The sequence below is a fragment of the Acomys minous genome (genome assembly GCF_964271855.1).
Source record: "Acomys minous genome assembly, chromosome: 2".
In the NCBI taxonomy this organism is placed as follows: Eukaryota; Metazoa; Chordata; class Mammalia; order Rodentia; family Muridae; genus Acomys; species Acomys minous.
Window position 1 is genome coordinate 70,015,854 of NC_140484.1, and position 24,475 is coordinate 70,040,328.

A 24,475-nucleotide genomic window follows, 5' to 3' on the forward strand; every position below is an offset into this window, starting at 1 on the left:
TTCACACAGGCATGCTGAAACTGTCCAGAATAAGCACCCATGTTTCTGGGAAATGACAGTTCCACTTTATGATCTTTTCTCACAAAATCCTTAAACGCTATCCTTAACTTGTATTAATTATCAGGGTGTCTTTCCCTCGCAAATGGCTGAAACATTATCCCAGCCTAGTTTTAAAAGGCAAGAAGGAGGAGTCCACATGTAAGGAAATGGAGCAAAGTTGACTGTGGGGCTTAGAAAGCACCCAGACTTTGTCATGGCTTGCTGCTTTTCTCTGCACGTAGCTCCATCCTCTCCAAGCTGCTCTCGGAGGCTGGAGCCGTGCTCATGGGCTGCCCTGCAGCAATCACTCCAATGCTGAGACACAAAGGCACGCAGCTGCAGGGGGAAGCTCTGAGTGGAAACTCAGAGATGGACCTTGTTGGGACAATGTGTTTCTGGACCAAGCACTATGAGGAAGAGACTATCTGGGGCTGGCTCAGTTGGTGAAGTTCTTGCCTTGCAAACACAAGGACCTGTGTTCAATCCCCAGAGCCCACATTTTAAAAAGTCAAGTATCATGTCCACTTGTCCACTTGTCCACTTGTAATTTCAGTACCTAAAAAGGAGGGGACAGATGGGAGCCCTGAGGCTCAGTGGCCAAGCCTACTTGGCAAGTTCCAACTCAGTAAGAGACCCTGTCAGTGCCAGAAGAGCAATAACCAAGGTTGTTCTGTCTCACACACACACACACACACACACACACACACACACACACACACACACACACACACACCGAGAGGGGAGGTCATTAAAGATTAAAGTTAAAATGTTTGCAGGATTGGAGAGATGGCTTAGTGTTTAACAGCACTGGCTGCTCTTCCAAAGGTCCTAAGTTCAATTCCCAGCAACCACATGGTGGCTCTCAGCCATCTATAATGTGATCTGACGCCCCCTTCTGGTGGGCAGGCACACATACAGGCAGAATACTGTATGCATAATAAATAAATAAATCTTAAAACAAACAAACAAAAACAACAACAACAACAACAAACAAACAAAACACTTGTTGCTCTCGCAGAGGACCTACATTTGATTCCCAGCACCCACACGGCAGCTCAGAACCACCCGTAACGCCAGTTTCAGGGACCCTGATGCCCTCTTCTAACCTCTGAGGGTACCAGCCATACGGGCAGCACACAAACATGCATACAAGCAAAAACCACTCATACATATAAAACAAAACCCTTTTTTTTTTTTTGGTTTTTCGAGACAGGGTTTCTCTGTGTAGCCTTGGCTGTCCTGGACTCGCTTTGTAGACCAGGCTGGCCTCGAACTCACAGCTATCCACCTGCCTCTGCCTCCCGAGTGCTGGGATTAAAGGCATGCGCCACCACGCCCGGCTCACAAAACCCTTTTTAAAAGAAAATTTTAAGTTGAAACATTAAAAAACTTTAAGTGGAAATCTTCCCCCAAAAGATGTGTTCATGTCCGAACTTCGGGTGTGTATAAATACAACTTTGCTGATGAATAGGATCTTTCAGAGTAATCAAGCCAAGATGAGGTCACACTGGATTAGGGTATGGGGAAGTTAGGACACAGAAACACACAGAGAGGGAATACCATGTGATTAAAAAGAGGGTGGGCCACCAGCCAAGAAATGACAAGGACTTCAGAACATTCCAGAACTCAGGAAAGACCTGGAACATATTTCCCTTACAGACACCAGCCTTACATACACCTTGATGTCAGACTTGTACCCTAACATGCACAAGAGACACACAAACTGCTGCTGTGGTAGTCCCCTCGGCTGTGGTATATTGTTACAGCAGCCCTAGGAAACTCGGGAGGAGACATAGGACACCATTTAGGGAAGGTGTCCATAGCAGTGACCTTGGAGACAGGAGACAGGATACTGTGAGTGGCAGCTCTCACCCATGGTTAAAGGATGGACTAGTTTTCTCCTCACTGTGACATGAATGCCATGCACCAAGAGCATAAAGGAAGCCAGGAGTCGTGGCGCACACCTTTAATCCCAGCACTTAGGAGGCAGAGGCAGATGGCTCTCTGTGAGTTCGAGGCCAGCCTGGTCCATACAGTGAGTTCTAAGAGAGCCAGGCCTATGAAGAGAGAATCTGTAAAAAGAAAAGACTATAATAAAGAAAGGATTTATTTTCTCACAGTTTTAGATCTGTGCATCATGGCGAGGGGGACGTGAGGGAACTGAGAGGCTCACCTCATTGAGGGAGAAAGGAACACGGATGTTCCAGGCTTTTCCTTTCCCCCCTCTCTTACTTTATCTGTACCCCTAGCCCAAGGGACAGTGCTGTCCATATTCGGGGCAGGTCTTCTCCTGCTCAATCCACCCTCACACACCTGGAGTTACGGAAATATGCCTTACCAGCCCTCTCGGAGATTTCAAGTCTAGCCTAAGAGTTGACCTCAAGAACAGCTAATGAGTCCCTCACCAGAATAGGGTGAAAGGCATTGGTGGAACTATGTAGAAACCATTGTATCAATAAATACAAGTTACCCTCTTTGTCTAAATTTCTCATTTGTAAAGAGGAAAAATATATATAGTTTTGCTCTACAAAAAAGATATTTATTCTTTCTCCCCCAACTGTGATACAGATCCCCTCATCCAAAGTTAGGAATGTATAAGCCACTATAAGCCACTGTGTGTTAAATAAAGATGGAAGTATCTTGATTTACTTTGATTTTCAGGAAGCTTATGAAATTCATCCTGTGATATGCCCTGCTATAAAACAAAGTGTTTCATTAATTATATACCAAGGTATATGAAATATTGAAAGTTGAAGTACAGGGTCTGTATTAGTCATCTACCAGCTTTATTACAGATATGAAATTCAAACTATGCATCGTCTAATAAAAATTTACTCATATGAACTAAAATTAGTTGTCATGCTAGTGTGCTTTAAAACTATTTTTTTTAATTGTTACCGTGCTTGTATTAAATGGTCAGTTCAAAGTTGGGAAAGCGTTACTTACAAAGAGTAATCTTCCACAGACACCATCAAATGGCCTTGTGCTTAAAGATTCTATTTCAAGGCAAGCCCCGCTGCTGTTAGAATTCTAATGAGCTGCACAGACAGAATCCTTTAGCAGCTTGAACAGCAAGGAATCTTCCCCACAACCGCACTCTCTTTTCAAATGCAGGCTTGTGATAAAAAGTTAAAGTTAAAAGAATTAGTCTCGTGACTATGCATCCAGCTCGCTCAACCTGCAAATCCCCTACTAGGCGCTACTCTCAATGGTCAAAGTGCTACTTCATATACTCCACATAGTCAACTGAGTTAACTCCCAGCATCACCGTGGGATGGTATATCCATTGCCTTTCTCAACGCTGTGACCCAATACCTGATAATAAGCAACATAAGGGAAGAGCGGCTGATTGGGGCTCATGGTCTGAGGGGACACAGTCCGCTGTCACAGGAAAGGCATGGCATGGGTGGATCTCTGGTGGTAGAAGTGTGTAGCTAACAAGTGGCAACTGCTCATTCACATATCAATGAACAAAGGATGCAGAGAGAAGGAGAGGTGGGTGCTCAGCCAGCTTCCTTGTTTTCCCTCTTTGTTCAGTCTAGGACTCCATGTCATTGGTCATCGCAGTGCCTGACAGCCACCTTGTGTCGGGGCAGTCACCAAGAAGGTGAGAGGGCTGTGTGGGAGGACAGGCCAGATGGGCTTGGGATGAGCAACACAACATACCTCATAACTGAGTGCCATTTTTGGTCTCTTCTTTGACAAAGGACAGAGTCATCTATTTAGTGTCATTTTGCTTAGACCAGAACCCACACATCACTGGAAAAGGACAAAAAAAAAAGAAAAGAAAAACCCATCCAGTATATGATTGTAAACCCTTGTGACTACATGGTCAGCTCAGACGTCATCCAATCCAATCGCTACCAAATGGATGAAAAGGTGAGTAAAGGGTTAAATGCCTTCTCTTTCTCCTTCTTTCTTTCCTTCTCCTCTCTCTTCTCTTAAGCCGGACACACACACACACACACACACACACACACACACACACACACACACACAATCTTCCCTGTTCTTAAACATTAGCCTCCTGGTCGTGGCCCATCTGTGGTGGTTTGAATGATTAGAGCCCCCCTAGGATATATCCTCAGTTAATAGACCCATTTAAGAAGGATTAGAAAACGTGGCCTTGTTGGAAGAGATGTGTCACTTTGAAGTGTCACTAGCCCAGGCTATTCCCAGTTATCTCCCCTCTCTCTGCCTCATGCTTGAGGACCAGAAGCAAGTGCTCAGCCTCCGCTCCGCTGCCTTTCCTGCCTGCCTTCTGCCTTGCTTTCCCTCACAATGGGCAAGGATTCTAACTGTCTGGAACCATGAGACCCAAATGAAATGCTTCCGCCTGTAAGTTGCTTTGGTCGTGGTGTTTTGTCACAGCAATGGAAAAGTAAGACACCGAACAACTTTGCTGTGCAACTTTTCCTGGGAAGATGGTAATGGATCATCTACTTACCCCCATATAGGGCAGCTACAGCAGATGGAAGAAATGACTCCACCCATGTCTGGCTTAATGAACCAATAAACTTACGGGGTGGGGGGGGGGCTGACTTACAGGAATATGGTGAGGAGTTACCTATAAAAGTATGGATGACTCGGAAGCTGCTGCATCACCAAGAGAGCGCCCTGCACGGGTGGCATGCATGCAGGCTGCATCCCTGGAGCCCCCTGCAAGGCTGGCAAGCAGCTCTCACCACAGGTTAGAGCAGTGGTTCCCAACCTTCCTAGTGCTGCGACCCTTCAGTATAGTTCCTCATGCTGTGGTGACCCTCAACCATAAAATTACATTTGTTGCTACTTCATAACTGTAATTTTGCTTCTGTTATGAATCATAGTATAAATATCTATGTTTTCCAATGGTCTTAGGCAACCCCTGTGAAAGGGTTATTCGACCTCCCCACACACCCTCCCCCCACAAAGGGGGTCATGGTCCATAGGTTGAGAACTGTCGGGGTAGAAAGTCTTCTCTCCTGGGCAGTGCCTGCTTCTTATACAGCCTTGGGAAAGGACTCTGTCGACCTTGTGAATTCCAGCTTCCTAAGACTTGTAAGTTCTGCTTATTTCCTGAGTCAATCTCTCAAACAGTGGTGGGGAATACCTTCCGAATAAATGAGTTGGTAAAGCTACGGGATACTTCTCCTGTGTCATTGTCCTTGGTCTTGGGCAGCCTTGTTCAGTGTAGTCACCACAACCAGGAGCTCTCGCCTAGCCCCCCACTCTACCCCAACCCCTGTGGACTATGCTCCTGAAAAGTCATGTGAAGACAAGAGTAGAATTTGTAGAGTAGACTATTAAAGGATTGCAGAGGAGAACTAGGCAAAGCTAACGGAAATCTATTGTGTGTGCAGACCACGGGGAGCCAGGACTCAGGCAATCTAACTGAAGCACAAATAACTTGACTTTAGTCCGACAAACGCTGTGACCTCTGCATTCTCTACCCATGCTGATACCAGAGAAAGGGTTCTACCCGGTTCAGATAGCAGAGAGGGTTACATCGGGTCCCATTACTTGGTGGACAGGGTGTCCTGTGGTGAGCCCCTCTCCCCGGTGCCCTGCTCTGACAGCTCCTGCGCTGACTACAGAGGAACAAGGCCAACTCTGATACATGTGTCTTTGTTTTCTGAAACAGACTGTGTGATCAGGAAACAGACCGAAGCCGTACGCAGAGATGCCCTTTGACCTCACTCAGCTCTGTGCTCAGCTCCTGGGTTTACCTTACATCTGCAGGGAAGCAAGTGCTAAACAAAAGCACCGAAGCTGGGAGGCCTCCCAGGGACGGGGCTCATAGCTAAGGTCACACTGTCAATCAAAGACAGAAAAATTGGAACCTGAGCAACCGAGAGCACAAATCAGTACATTCACTTTTCATAGCAGGAAGAAGAGCCACTCATCCTTCTAAGTTAATAAGTTTTTCTGCACAGAGATTGCCGTTAACCCCTAACATGCCATCTCCGCTGGGTAGCAAACATTCATTTCCTGCCGAATCAAATCTGTAAGTTCCTTGTGAATGTCCAGGGATGGTGGGATGCTCAGCAGGTGAGGGCACCTACTGCCAAGCCTGGGGATCTGAATTCTAGTCCTGGGGTCCACAAGGTAGAGAGAGAGCTAACGCCCACAAGCCGTCTTGTGACTTCCACTCACAAGCCATGGAATGCACACACACACACATGCGTACACAAAATAAAACGAATGAGTGGAATTAGTTTAAAAATAATACAATAAAATAGTGTGGCACCTATAGCACAAACTATATAGCACCTAATGAAACAGGATGCATCCAGAATTAAACAGAATTAATTGTGTATTAACAAAAATGTCAGGACAAGCCAGTAGACCAAAAACCAACCTTTCAACCAAGAATCCTGAAACAACTGATTATTCATATGCAAAACAGAACAAAACACACACGAAAAAGAAATCTAACTTTACATCACACCGTATTTAAATCTAGGCCTAAATACGAGGCTCAATATCACGGAAATTTCTAGAACAAATGGAAGAAACTACCTGATGTTTTTCAGGCCTCTTAACATATATTTACAGTTACTTATTTATTTATTTTATTACTTATTTAGGGGTTCATAACCACCCCATATGTGTTGAGGTCAGAAGAAAATTTTACAAAGTCAGTTCTCTCCCTCAGCCTCTGGGTCCCAAGTTGAAGCTCGGGTAGTCAGCTTCCTGTAACCACTGAGCCATCTTGCTTCCCTGCCTAAGCTTCTTAAGATTTAATAAGCCACAAAAGACAAGTCCTTTTTGGTTCCTGCATTCATGTCGGGCACATCATCACAGCTGCCTGTAACTCCGAAAATCCAATACCCTCTCTGTGCCTCTGTGGGTACCGATACTCATGTGCACATACCTACATACACACATAGTTAAAAATACAATAAATCTTTTTTTAAAAACACACACACACTTTTAAAACAGTAGAAAGGTAAGCTGAGCCTGACAGAAAATATCTACCAAACTTATATTTAAAATATACAAGCAGGGCTAGAAAAATGGTTCAGCCATTAAAGGCTCGGCTCACAAATGAAAATATAAACTGTATAGGCAGAAAACAGCCAGAGACCACAGGCCCAGCCCACCACCCTGCAGCGTGGGGCAGGTGGGCACCACTATGATGCACAAGTATGTGGTGGAAAGATGAGAGAGAGAGAGAAAGAGAGAGAGAGAGAGAGAGAGAGAGAGAGAGAGAGAGAGAGAAGCTGTAAACGCAATGCGTTTTCTACGGGCACCTTTGCTCCCAAATAATGACACAGAGACCTATTATATTTATTAATAAGCTTCAAGCACTGTAGCTGGGCTATTCTAACCTAACTAGGCTGGCCTGGCTACTTCCCAGCCATGTGGCCCGTTACCTGCCAGCTTAGTCTAGCCCTGCCTGCTCCTGACTCATCCTCGTCCTCACAGAGACTTTTCCTCTGCAACCTTCTCATGACAACTCTCAAGGCAACCTGTGGAAGGTCAACTTAGACATGGTCAGGGGAAACACTGGAAAGGTAGGCATACAGTCAGCGAAAGGTCACTCAGCAGATTTCTCTCTGAGGGTACCAAACTCAATTATCTAGGGCCAGTGCCCTCTGTCACCTTCAAGAGACTCTGAGCTCTTTTAACTCTTTGGGGGCCAGGGAGAAAGAAAAGAGAAAGAGGGGAAAAAAATCACATTCACGCAGATGCTCAATGGATGAAGCAGAACAGCTCCAGCAAACAAGTTCCAACAGGCTTCCACAACTTCATGCAGACAGACAGACTGACAATCAGACAGACAGACACATATTTGGTAGATGCAGCAAACGCCGAAAGCTCCAACGCCTTTTTATTTTTCCCTAGCTCTATTTATACATAAGAAGAAAAATTATATCATAGTCATACAGGCAATCATCAAAGAAATCAGATTTATTCATATACATAAGAGAGAGTTACAACATATTTGTTGATTACATGTTTTTCTATCAAAACTCTCACCTAACCAAAAAAAAAAATGTATCTTTTTTTGCTGTTTTGTTTTTGTTTTTGTTTTTGTTTTTCATGACAGAGTTTCTTTGTGTAGCCTTTGCTGTCTTGGACTTGCTTTGTAAACTAGGCTGGCCTTGAACTCAGAGAGATCCACCTGCCTGTGCCTCCCAGAATGCTAGGATTACAGGTGCGCACCACCACACTTCCCTGCAACCAAACTTTTAAAAAATATCTTTCAAAACAATTTTTTAAAGTATCTTTTACTCCACAAGCTCATTAGAAGTTCAGAGTAAGTTTTTAATGCATCTTCCACTCCACAAGTTCATTATAAGTTCAAAGCAATAGATTTTTATGACATAGGTTAACAAGGTTTCTACGGAGAAACAGGTGATCTGTCTTATGTCTTAGTTTTGAAGTCACGGCTCTTTTTTTAATCATGGTGCACACCGAGACCCATGATCTCATCTATAAAATCATTATCAGGGATTAGAAAAATCATCAACTCATCTAAACAGCATTAGTTTATGAAAGCTCATCTTCATGTTGCTCTGTGGTGGGCTGTCACCCAGGAAACAATTTCCTCATGCCCAGACACACCATGCCAGATACATGAGGGACACAACAGTGACAGACATGAGACGGCACAGCAGCATCAGGAAGCAACCGAGAGACAAATGCCTCTGGGACAATACCTCTTCAAGGTGCACCCGTCACAGCTATGCAAAACAGTGGGCTGTCTCCAAGCAGCTCACTTGCTCACTGAAGTTCTTCCTTCAAGGCCTGTGCCAGCAGCCTTCTCCTTTCTCTCTTTACTCTCCACCTGGAACCCCCACGCCCCAACTAGTTATAGAAGTCCTGCCTTATCCTCTCCTGCCCAGCTATTGGCTGTGCAGCTCTTTATTAACCAAAGGTGACAGAGAAAAGTTTTTACACAACATTGATGCTACAATACTCATGACAACGCAAGCAGAACTCTGGGTAAAGAAATCAGCCCTTGAATACACAGCGCACAAAACTATCCGCCAACAAGATGCAAAGGTTTGAGCACTTTGAAGAGAGGTGGAACTGGAGAAGCGAAGGCAGTGAGGAAGAGCCTGAAGTAAGAGGCCTGCACCACCCCCTGAGGCCATGGTGATGTCTGGGCCGGTGCTGCCAATGAGGACCACGAAGCCCTGCCTCAGCAGTGGTCTGTGTCCATGGCCATGGCCACTAAAGGCCGTGCATCTAGTCCTCTGGGCTGCCACCTGAGGCCATGTTGATGTCTGAGGGCCACACTGAGCTGGCTTCTCACTAGCATGCATGGGAGATCTGGCCCTGCCTCTCACCAGGACAGCACAGGGGAGCTGGCCTAGATGGAGTGAGCAGGGAGAACTGGCCCCATCTTCGCCTGGGAAGCCTGGGAGAGCTGACCCTGGAAGTGGGGGTGCAGGAGAGCAGTGAGCTGACCAACTCAGCTACCACGCAGGCTCAGATCCAGAGCTTTGAGTTGAGCCACCCCAACATCTGCCTCATCTATGAACTTCAAGAGTGAGTGAAGGGGCTGGTCCTGCAGAACAGAAGCTGCGGGATCTCCATGACACAGGGCAACAACGGGACATCCAAGAGGAGTCTCAGTGAGGGCCCAGTATTATAGTATAGCAGAACCTACAGGCCTCGAACCAGACCAATGACTTATTACAATGAACATTTGCAGGTAAATACGTATGGATAAAAGTATAAACTGTAAGGGGGTTGGAGAGATGGCTCAGTGGTTAAGAGCACTGACTGCTCTTCCAGAGGTCCTGAGTTCAAGTTCAAGTCCCGGCAACCACATGGTGGCTCACAACCATCTATAATGTGATCTGGTGCACTCTTCTGGCCTGCAGGTGCATATGCAGGCAGAGCACTGTGTACATCATAATAAATAAACTTTTTTTTTTAAGTATAAATTTTGTGATACCCTACAGCTTCCTCGGTGAGATTTTGTTTTGTTTGTCTTATTTAAGTTTATTTTTTATTTTCCCTTGTGGTGAGGTTACAAGGATGGAGAGCAGATATGGAAAGACTAGGAAATGAGTGGGATTGGGGTGCATGATGTGAAATTCATAAAAAAGATCAATAAAAATATGAAAAACTGTATGTGCAGATTGGAGAGACATCCATCTCAGTGACTAGAGAGATTCCACCTCTTCCAGGTGACCCAAGTTCAGGTCCTAGAACCCACAAACGGTGATTCACAACTGTCTGAACCCCAACTCCAGAGGACCCAACACCTCTGGCCTCCAAGGGCACCAACACTCACATGCACATACCCACACGCAAACATGCACAATTAAAAATAAAAATAAGTGTCAGGCAGTAGTGGTAGTGCACACCTTTCATCCCAGCAATCAGGAGGCAGAAGCAGGTGGATCTCTATGAGTTCAGGACTAGCCTGGTCTACAGAGCAAGTGCCAGAACAGCCAGGGCTACGCAGAGAAACCCTGTCTGAAAAAAATAAATGAAAATGTTTAAGAGTGAAAATAAGTATTTTAAATTTAAAAAAGGAGAAAGATGGTTCAGCAGGTAAAGGCGCTTGCCACCAAGCCTGATAACATGTGTTCAGGTCCCATGACCCATGTAATAGAAAAAGGGAATCACTTCCTGCAACTTGTCCTCTGACTTCCACATACATGCTGTGGCACAAATGTGCAGGCATGCGCACGCATGCGCGCGCGCGCACACACACACAAACATTCTGATATAACTGTTTCAAGGACTACTCCACACACAAAAATAAAAACCTTCTAACATGCACAAGACACATGTGATCTCAGAAACATATAAAAGAAAAGCCAAGCTAAAAATACATACATCTTGCTGAGTATGGTGACCCAAGCCTTTGATATCAGCTCTTGGGAAGCTGAGGCAGGAGATTGCTTGCAATAAGGCCCACCCCGCACATGCTCAGGGCTGCAGATTTAATGCCTAAGTAAAGGCTCACATTCTCCATGCCTAAATAAAGTTATAGCTCAGGTGGTAGAGCACTTGTTTTGCATGCACTAAGCCATGCACACCACCCCCGGCACCAACGGACCCCGCTGCAGTGGCAGGCGCCATGTACACCACCCCCGGCACCAACAGACCCTGCTGCGGTGGTGTGCACCTGTAATCTCAGCACCCAGAAAGGAGAAGCAAAGGAATCAGAAGTTCAAGGCCATCCACGCGTATATTGCACAATGTCAATAATTTTTTAAAAAATAAAACTGCTAGATGGAATATGTATGTTGTTTTCCTACCTTGACAAATATAGCTTCGTAAGGACAATGTTTAACATGGATATGAAATTAGATTGTTCTGTGACTGAAAGTTGATGTCGCGGTTCCTTTTATGATATTGTCATGAAGGCCATGACCAAAATCAGCCTGTGGAGAAATGATTTCCTCTGTCTTACACACCCAGTAACACCGCATCTCTGAGGGAAGTCAAGGCAGGAGCCTGAAGGTGGGATCTAAAGCAGAGACTTTGAGAAACATGGCTCACTGGCTTGCTCCCTCAGGCTTGCTTGCTTGCATGGCTCTGGTCCACCAGCATAGGGATGGTACCACCCACAGTAGATGGATCTCCCCACAGTGCCAACCAAGAAAACGCCCATGGGCCAATCTGGGTGAGGCAATCCTGCAACTGAGACTCCTTCCCCAGGCTGTGGCGGGTTGTTGACCTGAAGCTAACTAGGAAAGTTGCCAGATGCAACTGGACTTAGTATTGCATGTAGCTGGACCTTCTGCTAATATCTGGTGGTGTTTTGTAAGCACTAAGTGTTTACATCACTGCTGAAGTTACATTTTCTTTCTGCGACAGGACCACACTACGCATCCCTGAATGCCTAGAGCTCCATGTGTAGACCAGGATGACCTTAGCTCGTAGAGACCTGCCTGCCTCTGCTTCCCAACTGCTGGAATTATAGTGTATGCCCAGATTAAATTACATTTTTTATGAATTTTCTTCTTTTCTACATTTCAGTAAATGCCTCATTTCATGTTTAGGATCAAGATAGTCTACATAAATTGTATGGTATTGTTAACGCCCTACATTTTTAAATAATAAAGATATAATATTCAAAAGTATATAAGATGAGAACAAGTTTTTAAAACATTAATGAGAATATTGACATCATACATCTCTATGCTTTCAAAAATGAGCTATTTTTCCTAGTGTATTCCAAGATATCATGTAAGATACAAAATGTAATTATTAGTACACAATTGTATGATTGGTAGTTTTTTATAAATGTGGTAGTTCTTTTTTTAAGGCTTATTTATTTTATGTATATCAGTGCTCTATCTGCATGTACACCTGCATGCCAGAAGACGGCATGAGATCCTAGTATAGATGGTTGTGAGTTACTGTGTGGTTGCTGGGAATTGAACTCGGGACCTCTGGAAGAACAGACAGTGCTCTTAACCACTGAGCCATCTCTCCAGCTAAGATTGATAGGGTTTGGTTTGGTTTGGTTTTTCGAGACAGGGTTTCTCTGTGTAGCCTTGGCTGTCCTAGACTCGCTTTGTAGACCAGGCTGGTCGTGAACTCAGAGCAATCCACCTGCCTCTGCTTCTCAAGTGCTGGGATTAAAGGCGTGCGCCACCACTGGCTGGCTAACTATATTTTAAACAATAACTTTTTTAGTTTTTTAATTGATCCCTGGACCTTGTGTGTGTGAGGCAAGCACTGCCACTGAACTACTCTCCAGCCCTAGTAAATGGTATTGAAAGATGAAATTGTATCTAATTTCTTTAAAAATATAATCAAATTCATTCTAGCATTCAATTTCTGCCTAGTTGTCTATATTGTGGGTATCAATCATACTTCAGATATATTGTATTAAGACCTATAAAACATAAACTTAAGAATAGCATGCAGTGATGTGTGTGTTTTCATCAATATGTGCACATGTATAGTACATGTGTTCATCTGTGCATAGAGGCCAGAGGTATCTTTTTTTTTTTTTTTTTTTTGAGACTGGGCTCATGATTGGCTAGGCTTGGCTGACCAATCAACCCCAAGGATCTGCCTGTCTCCATCTGGCCAGCACTGAGGTTACCGACAAGCATGTCTGTGCCTGGCTTTTACATAAGCACAGGCAATCCAGACTCACGTCCTTGTGCTTGAGCGGCAGGCAGACAAAAGTGCCGGAGGCCCCAGCCCTGGAATGCAGCTTTTACTACAGCAAGTCAGCCCTGGGCTGCCATAGTGTAAGGTCTGCAAGTAGCTCGCCCCGTTTGTGCAGAGCTCTGAAAGCAAGCACTGGCTCTCAAAGAGAAGCAAGAAAATGAACACTTGGCATCACTGAGAAACAGCAATTCTTCATGCAAGAAACTACCACTGGTGAATGAAGGACAAAATGATCGAACTGTCCTTTCTTTGCCTTAGTGATTTGCTGCTCAGATCACCCTGGCACTCCCAAGCAGGTCCACTGAAGACAAAGGCAGAACCCTCAAGGTCATAACACCAGGTACAGCTACCTTTGTTAGGAGGACAAGGGTCAGTAGAATGCAGGGAATGCACCCAGTTGACCTTCCTACTCAATTTATGTCCCAATGTAAAAAGGCCCCCCCAAAAAAACTCACTAATTTGTCGATGCCGCCCCCGACCAGCAGGAAAGACACCAACGCCGGGAACTCTTCTTGCCGCAGTTTATTCAGGATCCTGGACTACCGGAGTGACCCCGGGAAAAGCTCCCACAGAACCTTTATAGTGTGCCTGGTCCTATCAGAGCCATGTTGTCGCTCTTGGTTGGTGAGTTTGGATCAAGCCACCTCCTGCTATGCCTTCAGGCATGCACATAAGGGGCTCACATAAGGGACACACTGCGCATGCGCATAAGGGGCGCATTGCGCCGGGAAAGCAGCAGGGGGCACTGCTATCTGTGGCTCTCCACACTAGCTCAGCTGACAGCCCAGGAGGAAAAGGCCAAAAACCCCAGACCAAAGGCTTGCTACTCAAAGTCTGAAAAACCAAAGGCCAAGGAGCAGAGGAGCTCAAGACTAAGAGCCAAGTTAAAATCCCAAGCCCAAAGAAGCCCCAAAGACCCTTTCTATTTCTACACGCAGTCTTAAATGCCCCTCAACTCAAAGTCCCTCCTACTCTTTAATCCCTGTCAGCTGGCTTCTTGATCCACCTCTTGACCTCGGGTTAGCTATATTAAATCCTGTGCACAGAATACTCTAGGATTAAAAGTGCGTAAGGCTGGCTGAACCACACCTTAATCACCTGCTTACAATAAACAGAAAGTTCTTGGATTAAAGATGTGTTTGGGCTCAACCACAAGAAACAGGGATTTACAGTTCAGTCTCAGGGATCACAGTGAGAGCAAATATCCTACAATATTAAACCTTTTATTTTTGGGGGGGCAGGGGGGCATTAGTTTTTGGTTTTTTAGGGGGTTTTTTTGTTTGTCTTTGTTTTTTTGTTGTTGGTTTTTTTGGGGGGGGTTGGTTTGATTTGGTTTGGTTTTTTGTTTTTTGTTTTTGAAGACAGGGTTTTCCTGTGTAGCCTCAGCTATCCTGGAATTCACTCTGTAGACCAGGCTGGCCTCAACTCACAGAGATCTGCCTGCCTCTGCCTCCCTGAGAGCTGAGATTAAAGGTGTGCGCCACCGGGCCTCCAGGCCTAGCTAAACCTTTCATCTAAAGACATCCAAATTCAGTTCTTAAAAATCTGCTAACTTTTAACTACTTGGGTAAAGTGTGAACTTACAAACATTACATCCATCCATCCCCGTTGTAACGAGTTTTTGGCTGCAAGTTCATGCCAGGCCTTCCCAAAGGTTCTGTATCACTGTTAACAGCCACAGCTCCCGGCTAGACACTGTGCTAAGCCAATGGCGTTCAGCCTCCCTAATGCTGTGACCCTTTAATGTAGTTCCTCATGTTGTGTGACCCCCAACCATCAAATTATTTCTTTGCTACTTCATAACTATAATTTTGCTGCTGTTATAAATCATAATGTAGATATCTGATATGCAGGATATCTGATATGTGACCCCCCCACACAAGGGGGTCAAATCCCACAGATTAAGAACTGCTGGTTAAGCATTTTACACTTTTCATCTTTTTAAAATCTTTCTTGGGAGCTGGAGAGATGGCTCAGTGACTGATAGCATGTACGATCCTTGCAAGGAACAGGAGCTCTGTCCCCAGCTCACTGCCACCTGTAACGCCAGCCCCAGGGGATTCCTCTTCCGACCTCTGACAGCACTACATGCGTGCGCACAACCCCACCACTTCCCCCGCACATACACACACACACACACACACACACACACACACACACACACACACTTTTAAATAAATATAAGTAATTTTTAAATTCTTCTAACAACCCTCTGAGACAACTACTTTGCATGCCTGTATTCATGCGTGCATTTGTAATATAGGTCTATGGCAATATGTGTAAGTTTAATATAAAGTATATTTCTAATTATGTGGAGTATTGGACTGTATTCTGTTCTATTAATACATCTTTGGAGACTTGTCCACATTAGCACATTTAGGTCCTTCTTTTCTGAGTAATATGTGCAACTTTTTTTTTAGGGTTTATTTATTAAGTATACAGTGTTTTGCTTGCATTTACACCTACCCACCAGAAGAGGGCACCAGATCACATTACAGATGGTTGTGAGCCACCATGTGGTTGCTGGGAATTGAACTCAGGACCTGTGGAAAAGCAGGCAGTGCTCTTAACCACTGAGCCATCATCTCTCCAACCCAATATGTGCAACTTTCACTTTGAGAAGGAAGCAACAGTTGCCAAAGGCCTCTATTATTCCCCTTGGCTGGGAGTTCTGATTTCTTGATTTCTAATACCTTTTCATTTCTGAGACGCACATGCAGTAAGTCACCAGGTGAAGGGTTAGCTAGTTACACAGCCGACCAAGCAGGAGCCTCCCCTGGCAAAACAAAACAAAACAAAACAGAAACAAAATCCCTAATTTGCTGTGCAACATTTAACTCCCATTGGAAACAAGACTTCCTCCAAATGGAAGAAAGAGAAAAATACTAAATCCCAACATGTCGCTTCAGAAAGATACTCTTTAAAAAAAAAAAAAGCCTATGAAGAGGCAGAAACTACAATATGCATACACTTGTTCTTTAACTGGAGAAGCCTATACCATCTGAACTAAATTCCTGGAGCCAGCACAAGTCTCCGCTCTCCCTCCCGCTCTGACCTGCACCAGTTGGCACCAGTGAGTCTCCCACTGCACTCCCCTGTTCCCCCATATTCCTTCCTGTAGCCCGCCCCCGCCCCCCATTCCCCCGCCCCCGCCCCCGCCCCCATCCCCCCGCCCCCCACCCACTTGCTCCGCGGCCTCCTAAGCACAATCCCCCCCCCCCCCCCAGAGTCAGCCTGCAAGTCGCTTCACAGTAGTAAGTGAGAAGCTGCCCAACTCTCCCTGTAAACGACTTCCCTATTGGATAAACTGAGACTTGCGGGAGACCACCCCAATCCTTTTCCATCGCTGTCAGCAGAGAAGATAAGTTAGCTCGTTAGTACTTACGAGACATTAAACAAGATGAGACCAGAGCGGGACACGGAAAAGAATGGAACATAAACACGCTGATGAGCGAGAGATAGACTAGGTTTCTAGGACCATACACTTCCTAACGGGACACGCGGTGAGTCTGAATAAGACCTGGCACGTTTATCCTTTTTTTTCCCCCCCTCGAAGTCTCTTCATAAACCAGAGTTTGTTTTTAACAAGCAAGACCATTCCTGCGTCTTCGAGGGGAGACCACCTGGGAAACCTTTAATGGCGACGACTTGACCTGTTAACCCGCTGAATCTCACGGAAAGAATTTGTCTCCATCGCCAAGAAGCAGTTGGAAAATAAAATTCCTGAAAATTTTGCCCACCTAGGACTTCTCTAGGGAATTCTCCATGGTTTTAAGCTCCCTCTTCCTATACCTAAGACACTTTCAAGTAGTTGCAAATTAGCTAACTTCCAAGTTAAGTTTTGGTTTTGGTTGTTTGGGTTTTGGTGTTTTTGGTTGGTTGGTTGGTTGGTTGGTTGGTTGGTTGGTTTATTTTGGATTATCAAGACAGTTTCTCTGTGTAATAGCCCTGCGGTTCCGGACTCACTTTGTAGACCAGGCTGGCCTCAAACTCACAGAGATCGGCCTTGCCTGCCTCTGCCTCCCCAGTGCCAGGATTAAAGGCGTGCGCCACCACGCCCAGCCTTAGGTCAGGTTCTATCAAGAGAAACACAACTTCGAGAACACTACATCAGATTCCTGGGCAACCCTGCCTAGAACGCCCGTTGCCTGTGATACCCTGCCCCTCCTATCAGGCTCCTCCCACGGCCTCTGATGCCCCTCCCCTCCCAGGTTCCTTCCATCTCCTTAATGACCATCCTTCCCACCAGGCTCCTTTCAAAAATCTCCAATGCTCCTCCCCCCTCTCTCCCTATGATCGCTCTGCAGGCTCTGCCTTCTGGTTTCGCACAGTTGGGGGCAACCCACTGGCTCAGGTCCTCTACAGCTCAGGCAGTATTAGGTCCACATTGGCAGCCCACAGACTCCGGACGGATGTGGCAAGGAGGGCGCGCTCACTTGAGCCGCCGGAAGGTTCGTGCTTCCTGGTTCTCCGGAAGCAGCTCTTCTCCCTTCACTGTGGAGCCCCTAGCGAGATTCTGGCATGACCTCCCAACGGATACCCACCAGGGTCCCTCTTGCTCTGCAGCAGAACACACAGGTAACTCCACCCAAGAGTAAGCTCTCCACACAGAGAATCAAGCCGCTTCCTAAACAGGAGGGGGAAAGCTCCAGCGGTGACTAGAAGGGAGCAGGAATGACCTCCAGCCACTGGGGACACAGTTAAAGTCTGATGTGTGGGTAAGGGGGATAAAATGCCTAGCATCGGGTACACCGCCTTTGGATCTGAGTTCTGCCACTCACGGCTTGTAGGATCCTACGGGTCAGTTTTCCATCCGTGAGTCCTAGGGGCAACAGCATCAACAGGTGGCTCATAATAGCCTGTTGTAAGTGTAAGTGATACCTTAGTGCCCTGTGGATTTACCCTGTTTGTTATCATCCATCAACACACACTCAAGACAATTAGAAACGGCACAAATGCACTGGAGACCCTACATTCCAGGGCCGGGACAACAAGTCCTTAGCAGAGAGCTGCTTTTCCAGGGGACCCAAGCACCCACATAAAGCAACTCACAGCTACCTGTAACTCCAGCTCCAGAGGATCTGGTGCCCTCGCATCTTCTATATAGCATCACACTTAAAGTTCCTAGCATCGTGAAAGCCAGTCGATCCACAGAGCAATTCCTGTTGAACTCTGGGTAGCTTTAGGGGCTGGAGGAAAAATAAGTATTTTTTATGTAGGGGAGGTTTAAGGAGGATATTTCTTCTCATCTTTTTCTCCATTATCTTTTGTTCATCTGCAAAACAGTGGACACTGGTAATAGAGGAAGATGCTCCACGGCCTTTAGTTCTGTAATTTATGCTGCCATTATATTCTGTCCGTGCAGGGATGACATCATAACACACAAATCAACTCAGACCAAATTCACGTAAGGGGAAGTAAGCAGAGTCACTGATATCCCCATAATAAATTGAATTTCCATTTAGCCATCTTACAAGACCTCGCAGCGCATTCCTGAAGCCAAGCTCTCATTAGCATGCCTTAATAGGACAGACCCAGGAGAAATGTTAACTTTTGGTTTTCAGGGTTTGAAAGTCAGCCCAGGAGATTGAGTTAAAAGGTGTGTAACGTGAAAACGCATCTGATTGGATCACAAATCAAGGCTACAGTCAAAATAAGAGCTTTGGCACTTCAGAGAAGTTTTTTTTTTAACTTATGGAAAGTAGAAAAGATATGAAAAACATAACCAGGGCTGGAGAAGATGGCTCAGCGGTTAAGACCAGCTCATCTGAAACTCCAGTCCCAGGGGATCTGATGCCCTCTTCTGGCCTCCACAGGTACTGCATGCCCCTGTTGCCTCAGACACACATGCTGGCAAAACACCCACACAAAAGTAAACTTTAAAAGAGCATATCACAAGATGGTCTGATAGGAAATTCACAAACCGTCACATGTTAAAAACAAAGCCCATTAATGAGACGGTTCCATTTTGCTGATACCACCCTGCTCACTGTATCTCCATGGACACCAGGCACTGAAAGGGTCGGGTAAATGAATTTTGACCCTGACCAGCCACCCCGGTTTACTGCCACAGACATGGTTTTGTGCTTGTACTTCCTGTTTGCTACTTTTCTTTTTTGTTCTCCTGCATATAAAAGGCTGCTGAATCTGAGGCAGGAAGCCAGCGCCACTACAAAGATCTAGGCGCGGGCCGCTTGCTTAATGTATTTTTCTCTCCCCAACTGAAACCAGCTCAGTGACTCAGTTTCCCAGAAACCCCCACAACATTGTGGCGGCCCCAGTGAGATTACACCACAGCACCGCTCGTTGCCTAGAGTGGCAAGGAGGATGAGTTGGATGACCCATGGCCCATCAGTCCCCTCCTCAGAGGTCACCCGAACTCACCTTTGGGAGTTCAAGACACAGATCTCTCTTTACTACTGCCTTGAGCTGGCAAAAGGAGCACTGTAGAAAGGGCAGCAGTTAGTGCCTCTGAAGGCCATCCATTCAAGGGGACATAATAAGACGTAACAGATGGCAAAGATCCAGAAACATAAGTCAGCCATTTCGTATTAACATATACTTTTGGACCATGTTAATGTTGCGTAAGGGAGGTAACAACTGTACAATCTTGTGGGGAACATTAAGAGACGAAGTTAATGAGGAAAATGTTTTACATCAAGAGTAACACAAGCTTCGTTTAGTAAGGTTAAATGGAATTATACCACTGCCTGGGCCATGTACCAGAGTTCGGTAGGAGGACACAGGAACTGTAATTAGCTGTTTGCTGCGTCAGACTCCTGAATAGAGACAGGCACCTGAAAGCTTTGTGAAAGAAGCCAGTTAAATTCAGCGACTAAGTGACAATGTAAAAGAGAAAGAGAATCCTACTGAGTTATTTTTATAGGAGTCTCTAGCAGCGTTCCAAGGACATTGCTTGGATGGCCGGAAGAATTTTTCCAAAGCTGTGGGTTGGATTACAGAGTATCTGGCAGCCTCTTTTAGTCAGGGAACATGGGTGATTGGGGTGTGGACCCTGGAATCAGACTTTGCTAAGAGGAAGAACTGACAGCCAGAGTACAGGGCATGGCCAATTGAGCTAGCATGCAGACCCTGTACCAGTCGTGTGGTGGCTTAGGTACAAACCTGCCCTGGTGACAGCATTCCCCCTATGTCAGCTAGAGAGACACTGAGATCAGAGTAATTGCTACTTCTCTCTGTGTGTTATTTAGATGTTTCGGATGAGGGTGCAGACTCTAAGATCCTCCACTGGACAAGGTTCCATCCCCCATCATGTGAGACACGAGGAACAATTCATCTTCCCTAGAGATAAGGAGGCTGTTTTCCTGGTCTGGCCACATATCCAGAGCTGGTCCAACCTTCTTAGCTGAAGACAGGAGCAGAAGGCTTCAGGCGGGTTCGATTTCCCCCAAACAACCTCACCCTGTAATGAAGCAAGCATGCACTCTACTCTGGCAGGGCTGTGCCCAGGGAAAGGTTCCACCTGAGCCTTGGAAATGTCCTGCCTGAGAGCATATTGTAAATTTAATACATTTTATTCAAACATTCAATTTTTCATATGCAGGGGTTTTTAATACACATGGTTTTGAATATTATTTTTACCTTAAATAAACTTTAAGTTTACTTTAAACTTATCTGAAGTTACTTGCTTTAGGCTTAACTTTGACAACATATGCAGAAGACTATATAATGGAAGATGTAAGTTGGTCTCTGTAAATGAACCACACTTATTCTTACCATGACTACCAATATAGTTTTGAGCACATTAAAGACATTTGATCATTTATAAGGTAGCTGATAATTAATTTTTATGTCTTAATTTTCTTTAACAGTTTTCAATAAATTGGTAGCTTTGTAAGATTAGAATTTTACAATTTGTCCCTCTTAAGATTTTGAGCCTTAAAAGTTACAATCTTGAATTGAAGCTCTTTGAGCATCAAAATAAACTTTAAACCATTGGTAGAGACCATAAAGAAACCAGGAACCTCATTTTCCTGATCCTTTCATAGTGTGCTTTTACAAATTATCACAGCTTTTCATATGACTCAGTTTCTCCAAATAGCTCAAGCTTAACAATGTTAGCAAAGACGTGTGATTAGACATACATCTCCAAGTCAGTATTAATATGATCAGATCACTGTAACAACAGACACATCCTTAGACTCCTTAAATAGACAGGAGTCTAGGTGTTACCGTGTGCTTCTCCAGGTAAGCACGAGTGGAGAGACAGACCCTCCACTGCCTGTTTTGTTTTGTTTTGTTTTACCTGCCGACATCCATTCTACCTAGGGACTCTCTGCAGTGGCAGCGGTGAAGGTTGTGACCTTAGGGAGACGAGCATTATAACCAACATGAATCCATTTGTGAGCCTGTTGACCTGCTGGTTGCTGAGCTGTTGTTGATAATGGCTTTGCTGCCGCTCTAGGTTCCCTCATACAAGCCAAGGCCTTCTACTGCACCACACATGCAGTGGCCTCCACCTGACAAACCACGTTGCAGGAAAGATGGAGGAACCCGAATAAAACCAGCCCCAGCCCTTCCTGCCTCAGTTTCCTCCTCTACCAACCCCCCCCCCCACTCCCAGCCCTGTGCTAAACAACCCCCTTTCACCAAAGATTTGGAAGGCCAGTTGCCGAATGAGACTTGCGCCCCATCACACCTCCATCTTTCCTGGGGTACCTGAAGGGAGGGGAGCAGAGGTTGCTGGCTTCTTGATCAAACGATGAATTCAGCTTGTAACAGATTTGTTTTTCTTGTAAGAAGTCATGCAGCTGCCAGTTGCCTACAAATCCACATAATTAAGATGCCAAGAATCGCCTACAGCGATGCTGTCTGGAAAATGGAAGCCTTTTTCATCTTTATTTTCAGTGAGAGATATAGTCACATGACCCAAGATTCAGGTTTGGTCTGGGTGCTGCCCAAATGAGCAGACTCACATACCCCAAATGTTTGTAACCTCGTCTAAGAACTTATTCCTGTCTGACCAACAAAAAGCCAACACACCCAGGCAGGGCATTGGGGTATGTGAGGCTAAGGTTCCCAGGCTTTTAGCAGAGAGTCTGGAAGAGATTAGAGGAGGCGAGAGACAAGAAGAGGAAGAGGAAGGAGGCAGCCATGGGTGAGGTGGAGGAGAAGCACATGGCTGACGTGGATGGAGGATTCGGCCCAGATGAAGAACGTTAGCAAGTATTTAGGATTATGGATGGAAGGTAGCTCGACAGAAATTATTAGAAGCAGATGGCATGAAACTGGGGCAAGATATGGGATATCTACCCCCAACATGGAAGTAGTTTAGAGGATTAATATCTGCCCTGCCCCAGGTGAACCAAGGCTATTTTAAAATATAACAGGTGTTTGTGTTTTTATTGATTGATAGTGGGTTAGAAAATACCGCTGTAATAATAATTATAGGGCTAATAATTAACATATATTAGACCCTACTTCTAAATTAACCACCACAACCCAAAACTAAGGTACATATAGGAAATGCTAATGTGACATTCCCTCCTTATGTAGCCACTAATGCTGGTTTCTTATTCATCTTTCCTGGCTCTCATTGAATGAATACGGAAAAGCGTAAGGATGTCTTAGAGATGCAGATGTGCAAACATACACACACACACACACACACACACACACACACACACCTTCCCACAAAGGCCGCTGACTAGCCCCTCTGCCCATCATCTGACCTTTGCTGTGGCTGTCTGGCAGCTCTTCCTCATCAGGAAGGCTCGTCATTTGTTGTCACAGCTATACAGGCCCCTGAGGCCTGGAGGGCTGCTGTTTGTCTAACCATCTCTCTTCGACAGACACTGCAGTTGCTCACAGTCTTCTGCCGTCGCAATGGTACACTGAAAAGGGAAGTTTAAACACTAGGGTGGAGGAGATATATTAGCCTTGGCATTTCGGTACAGACATGTTTGCCAGGAGCCCCCCCCCCCCGACTGTTATTTCTTCCCACTGCATTTTTATTTTTCTGGATGTCAAATGTTGATGCTTTATTGCAGTTCACACATTGTTCGGGGTCATTTCAGTGGTTAGACATGCACAATAAAATAGAAAAATGTGCATCTGTGGAAGGCTTGAACGTTAACAACACAGCAGCAAATCTCCCATTTGCTGGATGCCTTTGGCAGCCCTGCTGCGAAACAGCGAGGGGCACAGGGATTCTGCAAGCTCAACACACAGGGGAACCATTGGACACAGACGCCTCTTTTTTTGCCATAGAAAGCTGCGCCTGCCAGTCAGGCCTCAGTTCTCAGGACAAAGGACACAGTGAAACACTTAGAAACTTTTTTCTCAATGCCCAAAACCCCATTGCTGCACACATATAATCGCAATGCTCAGAAAACTGAGGCAGGGGCATTGATTATAGACCACTGTGAGCTACAAAACAAGACCCTGTCTCAAAACAATTAAACAGGCAATTGCCAACCTTTGGTATATATACCCATGAGAATTGAAAGCATTCTCATGTGTAGATGTGTATATGCACACATGCATGCGCACACACACACACACACACACACACACACACACACACACACACAGGCATTTAAAACATTAAAAGCTAGACAAAGAACAAAAAGAAAGGCAGCCCCTTCACTGATGTCTGTCTTTCTTCTTAGCAATAGTATGCATCAAATCACTTTCCTCTATGACTCACGTTTCCACATGTTTACATGAGTTGAGCAGCAATGGCCTCTCTGGGCCTCCATATGGGGACTCCTCTGCCACACACCTGGCCTCGGTGGTTTTCCTTCACCACAGAGGAAGGTTTCACAGCTCCTTTTCCTGTATGTTTCTTGACTCTAAAATCAGAAACACATAGGTGAAGCTGCCAAGTTCTGCTCACTGAGGCTGGACTCCAGACTCCTCCTTGACGTTAATGTGCATAAACTGTCTATTGCTGGTGGGTGGGTTTTTGTTTTTCTTGTTTTGTTTGGGGGGCTTGGGGGGTTGTTTTGTTTTGTTTGGGGGGTTTTATTTGTTTGTTTGGGGGTTTTGTTTGTTTGCTGCTTAACCTTTCCTTTAATTCCTTTCACAAACTGGACGCTTGGCTGGGTGGGGTCTTACCCTGAGGGCACTAACTTCTCCTTCCGGTCCATTTGGAATCAGCTTTACTTTTATCTCCTTGAGCACAGGACTTGGTGCCACAGACGAGCTCAGTCAGGGAATGGTCCTTGGGGACTGGAGTTCTTGGAGCATCGGTGTACAGGAGATAAGGCGTTGACAAACAGAGGCGATTCAAGTTTGGTTTCCATCTGAGTGTATTTTTCAAGCAAGCAGTCTAGGGTTATATACATTTTTTTTTACTTTTTTTTTTTCCTCCTTTATTAATTTATTCTTG

General features: G+C 45.3%; 1 long non-coding RNA gene across 1 annotated transcript in view; it reads right to left on the minus strand.

The window, feature by feature from the left end:
* Positions 1–24,475, minus strand: part of LOC311582642 — a 95,665-nt gene extending 71,190 nt beyond the window's left edge. The window contains exon 1 of the long non-coding RNA XR_014774179.1: positions 24,430–24,475. This is a non-coding gene — a long non-coding RNA (uncharacterized lncRNA). The remainder of the gene's footprint in view (positions 1–24,429) is intronic.